Source organism: Petaurus breviceps, unplaced genomic scaffold, assembly GCF_028583685.1.
Source record: "Petaurus breviceps papuanus isolate PSGF00001 unplaced genomic scaffold, PetGlider_PUasm1.0 184, whole genome shotgun sequence".
Lineage (NCBI taxonomy): Eukaryota > Metazoa > Chordata > Mammalia > Diprotodontia > Petauridae > Petaurus > Petaurus breviceps.
This window is the reverse complement of record NW_027185793.1, coordinates 9,303,460-9,314,070: the sequence shown is the minus strand read 5'-3', so window position 1 is coordinate 9,314,070 and position 10,611 is coordinate 9,303,460.

Genomic DNA, 10,611 nt, shown 5'->3' with positions numbered 1-10,611 from the left:
TTTACATTTGTTTGTATCTGTTTTATAGTGTCTTGATTTCTAATAAAGCCATTAATTTCCATTTGCTTTAATCTAATTTTGAAGGAATCATTCTCTTCAGTGAGTTTTTGAAATTCCTTTTCCATCTGGCCAATTTAACTTTTTAAGGCATTCTTCTCCTCATTGGCTTTTTGGGCCTCTTTTGCCATTTGAGTTAGTCTACTTCTTAAGGCGTTATTTTTCTTCACTATTTTGGGGGTCTCCTTTAGCAGACTGTTGACTCACTTTTCATGATTTTCCTGCATCATTTTCATTTCTCATCCCAAATTTTCCTCCACTTCTCTTACTTGATTTTCAAAATCTATCTTGATCTCCTCTATGACCTGCAACCGGTTCACATTTTTTGGAGGTTTTTGATACAGGAGTTTTGACTTTGTTGTATTTTTATGGTCCCATGTTTTGATTCTCTTTGTCCCCCCCAAAGAAGATTTTATGGTCTGATTGTGCTTCCTCTGTTTGTTCATCTTGCCAGCCAATGACTTGACCTTTGAGCTCTTTGCTATGGTAGAACTCTGCTTCCAGAGTGGAGAGAGCTGTGTCCCAAATTCCTGAGGTTTTCTCAGTTGTTGTCAGAGCTGTTGTGGGAGCAATAAGGAGGGTGCCCTCTCTACAGCCACCACAAGCTCTGACATTCTAGCATTCCTCACTCCAGGACCACCGCCTAAGACTGCAACCCAGATCCAAGCAGTCAGAGCACCAGTGATTACCCTCTGAATGGTTGCTTGATCTGTGCCACCACCACCTCTGTCTCCTGGAGGGAGGGGCCAGACCATGCTCTTCTTTCACTCATTTTCAGCAGAGTTCCTTACTTTCTCTTTGGCATTTATGGATTGAGAAGTCTGGGAACCACCGCAACTGCCAGTGATTCACTCTCTTGACGTCTGCTTCAGCCAGTCTGGGCTGCAAGTCTGGGCCAGTGTGGCTCACACAGGACTGCTTTTGGCTCCCAGCTCAGTGCTATAGACCCTTCCTGTTGACCTTCCAGGCTGCCTTTAGTGGGAGATTTGTTTCTCTCTGTCACTTTGTGGGCTCTGTAGCTCTAAAATTTACTTGAGTCATTTTTTTTACAGATATTGGAAGTGGTTGGAAGGAGACCTCAAGAAAGTTACTGCTTTTACTCTGCCATCTTGGCTGAACCCCTCAAAACATGTCACAAAGGACAAAGACTCTGGGTTCAAATAGATTCTGGATTTTTCCTGAAGATGGTCTGACCTTCAAAGAGAGGAATCAGGCTTTTTATCAACTTCTCTGAGTTTTATTGACTCTACATCTGCAACTAGTCAATAAACATTTACTAATGGGGAGGCTAGGTGGTGCAGTGAATAGAGCATAGGCCCTGGAGCCAGGAGGACCTAAGTTTAAATATGGCCTCAGACACTTAACACAAAAACAACTAGCCATGTGACCTTGGGCAAGTGACAACCCCAATTGCCCTCCCCCCCCAAAATTTAAAAAAGCAAAAAAAAAATACATTTGCTAAGCATCTACTAGGTGTCAGGCACTTTGCTTTTGCAGGGGTTTGAACTCTTGAATACATGAGGTTGCCACCGTGGCTAAAAATATGAATTTCTCAGGATTGCTATGTAGGCACTTATGCTAAGGGGGGGTGGCATGTGCATGTACACACACACACAGAATGAAGAAGACATAATCAAGGACTTGAAGTCAAATGTTAGGCTCTGCTGGGCAAGTCCCACTTTTTGCTTCTACATGCCCTGGTCGCTGGGGTTTTCAGAAAAGGAATACCCACCCCACACCCCTTGGTTAAAGTTCAATGCTGAGGCTGATAGAATCTGAAATGATGTTCTCACAAGAGAAACAGAGCCAGGACTTTTTCTTTACTTCCTCTTAGAGTCTAATGATGAGGAACTTTCCTCCACAGAAGTCCATCCCTCCTAAAACACAATGACCAATCATCTTTGAAACAATCCCTCCCTTCCCTCACATTTGACAACCAAACAATAGTCACTTTCTCATCTTTCTCTTAAGCAAGAGGTCAGTGAACATATGCATTCTTTTTAATATCAGCAACTTTAGACATAACATAAAGGATTAGGTCAATAGGTTGGGACATTAACAACTAGAGGAATTAGGAAACACTTTGAAGGAGTTGGCATTGTAGCATATACTTTAAGGATTTTATGATTTCCATGAGTGACATTTTCCAGGTGAAAGGAAGGAGGGAGTGATTTCCAAGCATGAGGACCAGTTAGCAAAGACAAGGGTATAGACATGGAATGTCATGTACTGGGGACAAGTAGGTCAAGCTGGCTGGAGCAAAAGTACATATGGTAGATATTGTGTTGTCACTCTGGAAAGACAGGCTCAAGTCAGATGGTGAAATGATATGCCTACTAGTCAAAAGATGTGAGATTAATCCACAAAAGTAAAAAAAAAAATGGGTGAAGAATATCTATTATCTTTTTGGACTAGCAATCTCCAAAGTATTCTGTGAATTTTTGTTAGGAAAAAAATATATGCACTCTCAATATATGTGTATTTAATTATATCTAAATTTCACATGTATGCATGTGTATATATGTATATAATGCTGTGATAATGGTGATATACTTTATAAGTCTTTCATTTTTGTCTTTTTTGGAGGGGGGGAGGGCAGGGCAATTAAGTGACTTGCAAAGGTCGCACAGCTAGTAAGTGTGAAGTGTCTGAGGCTGGCTTTGAACTCAGGTCCTACTGACTCCAGGGCCAGTGCTCTATTCATTGTGCCACCTAGCTGTTCCATCCTTTAATGAAAACAAAGATTAGATAAAGATAGAATCCTGGAATCAGTAGGGATTCCCTAGAGTAAGGGATCCCCAGAGTCAAACATTTAATTTGTGAAAATCACTTTGTCATCTATGAAGAAGATAGATTGGAGGAAGTGGACAATAACAGTCCAGTAACAGACGAAAGGCAAGAAGAACCTAAACTAGGATGGTGGTTGTGTGAGGAGAAATGGAATAGATGTTAGAGATGTGGGAGATAGAAATTAAAAGATTCAACAAGTGATTTTTTATATGTGGCATGAGTGATGAGGAGGAGTTTGCCAAAGTCTTGAATTTTGGTGAATGGAAGAAAAGTGGTAGCTTTAACAGAATTAGAAAAGTTCAGAAAATGGGTAGATTCCAGAGAAATATAATTTAATGTAATCATTGATTGAAAATGCAAGCCTTCTATGCCTGTTTATTCTGTTCAATTAACTCTGTCCCACTGAAAATAATGAAAAATGGGAGTGAAGGGACAGAGATTTTTACTGGTCACTGAGAATGCAGAATCCAAATGCCTTGAGGGGCAATTGTTGCAGTCATGAGGCGATCTAGGAGGGTGGTATTTAGGTAAAATGCAGATGAAGTGACAGAATTTTGACTTCACAGCAGCACACATCAGGGTACAGTTGTTTATAGCCATGCTGAGTGACCTATACACAACTGAGAAGTGGTAAGATTAGGAGCTTACACAGCTATGGGAGGACAGAAGTATATCTGGTAGGAAAATGTTGACGATAATGCTTACTGGGAGGAATGCAGTTGTTTTGACTTCAAGCCCAATTATTGTCTATCATGGAGGGTGGGAAAGATTCCATCTCCCCATTCTATTATTAGTTGATCAAATGCCCTTTCAGGTTATACCATAGCTCCCCAGGGATCTAAACAATACCCTGTCGCCCCCAACTTTGGAAACCACTGGTCTAGATCATGATTTGCAGCTAAAATAATAACCTACAGAGCGTGTTTACTAGTATATAGAGAGCCTGTGAATCTTGAATTGAATCTGTTCAAGAACAGACAATAAATGGGGTTTATATTTAAACAGGAAGAAGAAACTAAAGTAAATTTCTTTTGAGAGATGAAAAAATTATATTAAGGAACCCATGCATCTTCTTGTAACAAAGAACTATCTTAATACCAATATTTTTGAGGCATTGATATTTGACTATGTCATGAACATAAATCTCTGAAGAACTGCATTTGAAGATCACCTAAAGGGTAATGGAGAGTTTCATGACAGGTGTGGACAGAGTATGACACCTAATAAATAAATTGCTTCAAATGAAAAGTATAATAAACTGTATTATCAAAGAAATGCCTAAACAAAAAGATGACCTCACTACATGATAAAAAGAAAAAGTATGGATGGACAGTTAATTGTCCTAGCAATGTCAAGTGAAATCAGTGGAGATTCCACCATGCAGGGTAAATCTCCTGTGGTAAACTTGCAGGAAGACATGGAGAAGAAATGCATAGGTGAATAAGCATGGATGGTATATAATTTGCACCACTGGAGAATATTCACATCCCTAATAACATAGATTCATTTGAATAAAAATTCCTAGAATTGTATGATGATAAGATATTTTGACTGAAGAAACAGACATTTTAAAAATTTAAAATTGAGGATACTGAAGACTCAGAAATGTTAAAATATTTGTTTAAGTTCACACAGGTAGTAACCAGAGGAGTCAGCATTCAAACTGGAGCCCTGTGGATCCACCATGCTATTGCCATAGTCATACATTATAATTTAACTTTATTGAAATGTATCGCTAGTATCACCCTTTGCCTCCATCATTCTAGCCTGCCCCCTTTCTATTATATTTGCATATACATGCACAGAATGGTTTGATTAATTTGAATCAATAGGATTCAATTCAAAGCAAATTGCTGGTTTGCTTTTTATTTGCATATTAGTTTACATCTTTAACTTGCCAATAGATCAAATTCTCAGTATCATTAGTCAGCCTATAAATATTAGGAGAAGCCTACTTGTGCATCCACAAATTGGGAGAATGGAGCCTTAGAAATCTTCTCCAACTCCCCAGAAATTAAGAAAATATCCTGCATATAGAAAACCCCACTGTAAAGGAGACCCTTGTGTTCAAATAAGATATCTGAACTACTGTAGTTAGGAGAGGATAAAGAACCCAATGGTTCTTTAAGGATGATGGATACAGAGTCATGCAATTTTCAGTTCATATGGTTCTTAAGTAGGTGTCAAAAGTGAGGACATGCAGCAACTAGGTGGCACAGTGAGTAAAACTCTGGCCCTTGAGTCAGGAGGACCCAAGTTTGGTTCTGGCCTCAGAAACTTAACACCCACACACAAAAAAACTAGCCATGTAATCTTGGGCAAGTTACTTAACCCCAATTGCCCTCCAAAAGGCAAAAAAAAAAGAAAAAAGAAAGTGAGGACACAAACTTTCTTTTGTAAACTTACAGAGGGTCAATCAGGTTGGCTAACCAAGCATATTGTTTCACTAGAGTCAAAAATCTTGTTTTGTACATTTCTGCCTTGACCAAGATTAATTATCTCTCTTTTCTCTTTTTCTTTTACTTCCTTTTTGTCTGGAAGATACCTGAAGAAAATAAACCCCAAAAGGATGTGTTTGTATTTATGTATTTATGTATTATACATATATTCATTATTCATATACATAATACATATGTATTTATGTACCTATGTATGTTGAGTAGGAATGATAAATGAGCATAATTCTTCTAGGGACATTAAAATTCCTGTGAATTTGACTGATGGGCTTTATTTCTCAAAGAGCTATAAGAACATATAAATATATTATATTCATCTTACTCAGTTTTCTAGGATCCTCACCCAGATCTCTGGTAAAGGTTATGACAAGAAAGTGGTCTCCATCTTATGTTGCTAGAGAAATACATTTCCTCCTCTTGGATTCCCTGGCTTCCTCAAGCCTAAGGTCCAATCCTATCTTCCGCAGTTTGCCTTTGCTGGTTCCTATCCTTTGGCCTTAACTTCTCAACAAATGATAAATATTCTCCCTCATATTATCTTCCATTTCATGTGTGTGTATATATTTACATGTTTATGTATATGTGTGTATGTATATATGTATGTGTGTATACATATATACATACACACATATACATACATATATATATATATATATATATATATATATATTCCCTATTCCATTAGAAGATAAGCTCCTTGAAGATAGGGACTGCATTTTTTGCCTTTTTCTGCATGCCCTGTACTTAAGACAGTTTTTGATTTTAAATAAAAATGATTAACAAATAAGTAAATAAAAATTAAATGAAAATAATTATTAAATAATAAATACATGATTAATACATACCTTTTGACTCATAGTTTCCTAGGAACAGGTGGTAAATCACTGGGAATTTAGGCTTATTTAGAGTGGTAATGCTTGGAGTGAATGAAAACACATGTTTATACTTTCAAATAGGTCTGAAAGAAATGAGAGCTATCAAAGAAACACTGAGGTACATGTGACTTGAACATGCAAAGGACCAAGGACAGAGTAGAGATAAGGACTTTCATATACTGTACACTACTTTCAGCCATCTTACATTAAAAGAGTAAGCCTCCTCTTTCCCATGAGTTGCCACTTCCCCAAAGAGCTTAAAATGTCAGTGGGTCACATTCTCCTTGTCAAGCACTAGCTTATGAAGTGATGGATAAGGAAGAAAAAACCTTCTCTAGACCCTTTCTCCAAACTTAATGTTGTTTAGGTTGTACTAGGTTCAAAAAGGCCATGTCAGTAGAGTACAAATCTAGCTAGCAGAGATCACTAGTGGACTCTATCTCTGTTGCTCTTAGATCAACTTGACTATATATGGAAAAGTTCATCTTTGGGTTGGATGCAGGTGTTCACTTTTTTGGGGGAGGGAGCATAACAATTTTCAAAAACTATTTACTAGTGGATTGATATTCTAATGCACTGAGGGAAATATTTAAATAACTGTTTCATTAAATTCATGGAATTTATTCTTGAAGTTGTCCTAAAGCTTTGCTATTTATCTGCTTTCCAAGAGCAGTGAGCCTAATATTTCTGAGTTGATTTAAGTCTCTGACTGACTACAAAAGACTGACTACCCAGCCTGGGACAAAAATTTGTCAAAACCCTACCCTACAGGGAGATGGGGTCAACTGAAGAATGGTTGGGGGCAATGAACAGGACCCAAAGGAATAACTGTTTTGTGGAAGAAAGATCTGATCTAAGACAGGAGCCAAGAGAGTGTATACAGGATGCTTATGTTGGGTCAAGGAAGGGTCAAGCCATAGATTGTGGGCAACCAAATATGGGAGGCTAGATATGAGATCAGAAATGAGTTTGTAGTGGTAACCCAATACTTGGGACTAAGTAATTGGTCAAGAAGAAGACAGTGATGGGATGGAGAACAGTGGCCCCAAGAAAGAGGACAAATTGGTTTCATACAGCCCTTCTTTGGTTCTGCATTCCTGATACTGTAGATCTGGATAGAAACAGGTTTATGATTAATCAAGTGTTAGCACCTGACTAATAATGAGAGTTCAAACTTTCAGACATTTAGTACTTTCCTCATTACAATTCTATGCAAATATTATTTATCCTCATTATTCATTTTCATATCCTTACTTATCCTCATATTATCCTTAAGACACCATAAGGATCATAGAAGGTAAGTAACTTGCCAAAGATCACCTTGTTAGTTATTTTCAGAGCTAGGGCTCAAAAACAGGTCACTGGTATTTCTTATATTTCTATTTTAGCTCTTCCTGACTCCAAGTACAGAACTCTTATCTACTGTTCCATCTAGCTACCTGAAGGGGCATTAGGAAGGACAAAGCATTCCAGGTGTGGAGTGTATTCTTGTAACTTCATTATGCTTTCCTTAGCTTTAGAAAATTGAATTGAAAAAAAATAATCTAAACTTTATTTGGTGGGTCTGTATGTCTAATGGAAGAATGATTTAATAAAAATTATCTACTAAGAAGAAAAACTGACATTTCTATACTTCCTTAAGGTTTACAAAGTGTTATATTATTTAATAATAGTGAGCACTATTTTCCACATTGTACAGGTGAGAAAACTGAAATTGAGCAGTAAAGTTACAAATGCCCAATGTAACAAGTAAATAACAAAGTCTGGATTCCAACTACAGTCTTTTTATGTTTAGCTAACACATATTTCTACTATATCACATTGTAACTGGATGAATATAATTCTTTATGCTTATAAAACATTTCTATGAACACTATTTTATTTGATCTCCACAACACCTATATGAGTTATATAGTCCAATTCTTTATTTTTGAAAATATAAGGAAACTGAGACTTGGAGAGAATAAATGATTTGCCCAAGGTTACATAGTAAGTGGCATAGTGATCCTGTGTCCTGGTGCCTTCCTACCTTTTCAAGCTTCTTGTACTTTATTCCCCTCCATACACTCTATGATTTAACTAAACTGGTCTACTTGCAATATCTGGAACACAACACTCCATATTCCATATCTCTATACTTTTGAATTGGCTCTACTCCATACCTGGGATGCTTTGTCTTTTACCATTACATTATAACTTCTCTGCTTTCCATCAAGACTAAGCTCAAGTTCCAGTTTTTGCAGGAGGCCTCCCTAATCCCCCTTCAGGTACAGTTGATAAGAGTTCTTTACTTGGAGTCAGGAAGAGCTGAGTTCAAATCTGAACTCAGACACTTACTAGGTATATGACCCTAGATATGTCATTTAACTTGTGTCTGTCTCAGTTTCTTTAACTATAAAATGGGGACTATAATAATATCTACCTAATAGTATTGATATGATGATCAAATGGGGTAATATTTATAAAAGAACAAGTGCTTATTTCCTTTCATTTCCTACCCTTACATGTTGCCTCCCCTTTAGAATGTTTACTTCTGGAGTGTAGGAAAAAATTTGCCTTCCCTTACACCCCTAGCACTTATCAGAGTGCCTGAAAATTATAAGTCTATAACAAATGCTTGCAATAAATTTTTCTTGACTGTCTGGTTCTAAATCCAGTATCATTATGTAATAGCAGTGATGACAAAAGAAGGAATTGTGTCAAGGAGATTTAGAGCAATTTAGCATTGTGAAGAACTTCACAGATTGAGTTTGGGATGATTTAAAGAGGAACAGAAAGATGACTGAAGAAGGTAAAAAGGATTCAAATTGAAGAAGGATTTTAATAAAAGGACTCTGTGAGAAGACTTAGGATGACCTAAAAGAACAAAGGGGAAAAAGAGAATAAAAAGGAGAAAATGTTTTCTAGGAGTAGGAAAGTTCAAGAAGGAGAAAGACTCAAGGGAAAGGAAGTTGATAAGGGCAGAAAAATGAGTTGGGTATCAAGCTGATAGTGAGTTAAGAAGGTGCTAATGAAGTAAGAACAAATTTCTAAGGGAGATGGCTAAAAGATTTACTAACATGAATGAGAAAGTTAGAAGATCTTACTTTGAAAATGTGGAAAGCAGGGAGAAATTTCCAGATGCGTGTATAAACTATTCCATGACTTAGAATTAAAACCCATTTCTCTTTTCCACCAAATCATATTTGCTATCCTACTCAATATCAAATGTGTGGAAAATTTCCAAAATAAAATACAAAGCTTTTGGAATTTCATACATACTTGAGTTGTAGTTTAGTTTCAATTAAAGTGAAGGTTAATTTTGTGGAAGATTCATGATGAATCATTAGTGCAGTTGCCAAAAGGGAGAACTATAATTTGCACTTCCAGAGTAATTGAAAAATTTCATGGTCATGCTCCTTGGTAAAGTAGTATGAAACTTACTTTTAAATATATGACAGGAACATATCTAGATTTTAATTGCCAATAATAAAACAGCCAAATAATTACAATATTGTATTTATTATATTATAAAATACAAATAATTTACAATAATGTAAAAACAGCCAAAACATTTTAAAATAAAAACAATAATAATTTCAAAATCTATTTGTCCTTATTGTTTATTATCTTTCTTCTAATGTGTATTTGCAATTTATTTTCTAAGCCAAGTCTTTTTTCCAATTCACACATAAACACAATTTGTAAAGAGTTTATGAATGAATTATACCAAAGATCTTCAAAATTTGGTTAGTCTTTTAGACAAAGATCATTTGTTAGAATGTGATCATCAAGAATGACATTCCCGGGTGTGGAGCCCAGATGGTGGAATGGAAGCAGTAACTTTTCTAAGCTCCTCCGTGAATCCCGGCACTAAACTTTAGAAAGTGAATCTGAATGGATTTTAGAGTGTCAGAATCCACTGGGAGACAGAGCGTGGCAGAATCCAGCCCAGTAAAGGGCCCACGTGGGTCTGGGCAGGGAGAGCACAGAACATATGGGGGCTGCAGCAGCTTGGACTGGAGACCAAACTACAGCAGAGAGAGAAGGAGCCCCAGCCAATGGACTCACCCACTCCAAGGGCGATTCGCAGCCATCTCACCAACATCTCACAATGGGACAGGAGGATCCATTGGAGCTGGATAAGAGAGGGTGCAGGGCCCCCAGCAGAGACAGCAGTTTCTCCTGGGGCTATAAGCCCCCAGCCTGGAAGTTTAGAAATCGCCTGCCTGTTTTTCCAGGGGCCAGGATTGCAAAGTAAACTCTGGCTGCTCTGATTCCCCCTCCCTGACCTAGAAAACCCAAATATAAGTGTCCCACCCAAAGTGAAATCCTGAGATAGTAGAAATAGCCTTGGCTTGGGAGTCATTGAGAAGGGGTGTAAGTAAGGCAGCAAGGAGTCTGAAGAGAAGAGGGGGAGGGGTCCCAACAAGCCCCACCTTACCTGACCAGCA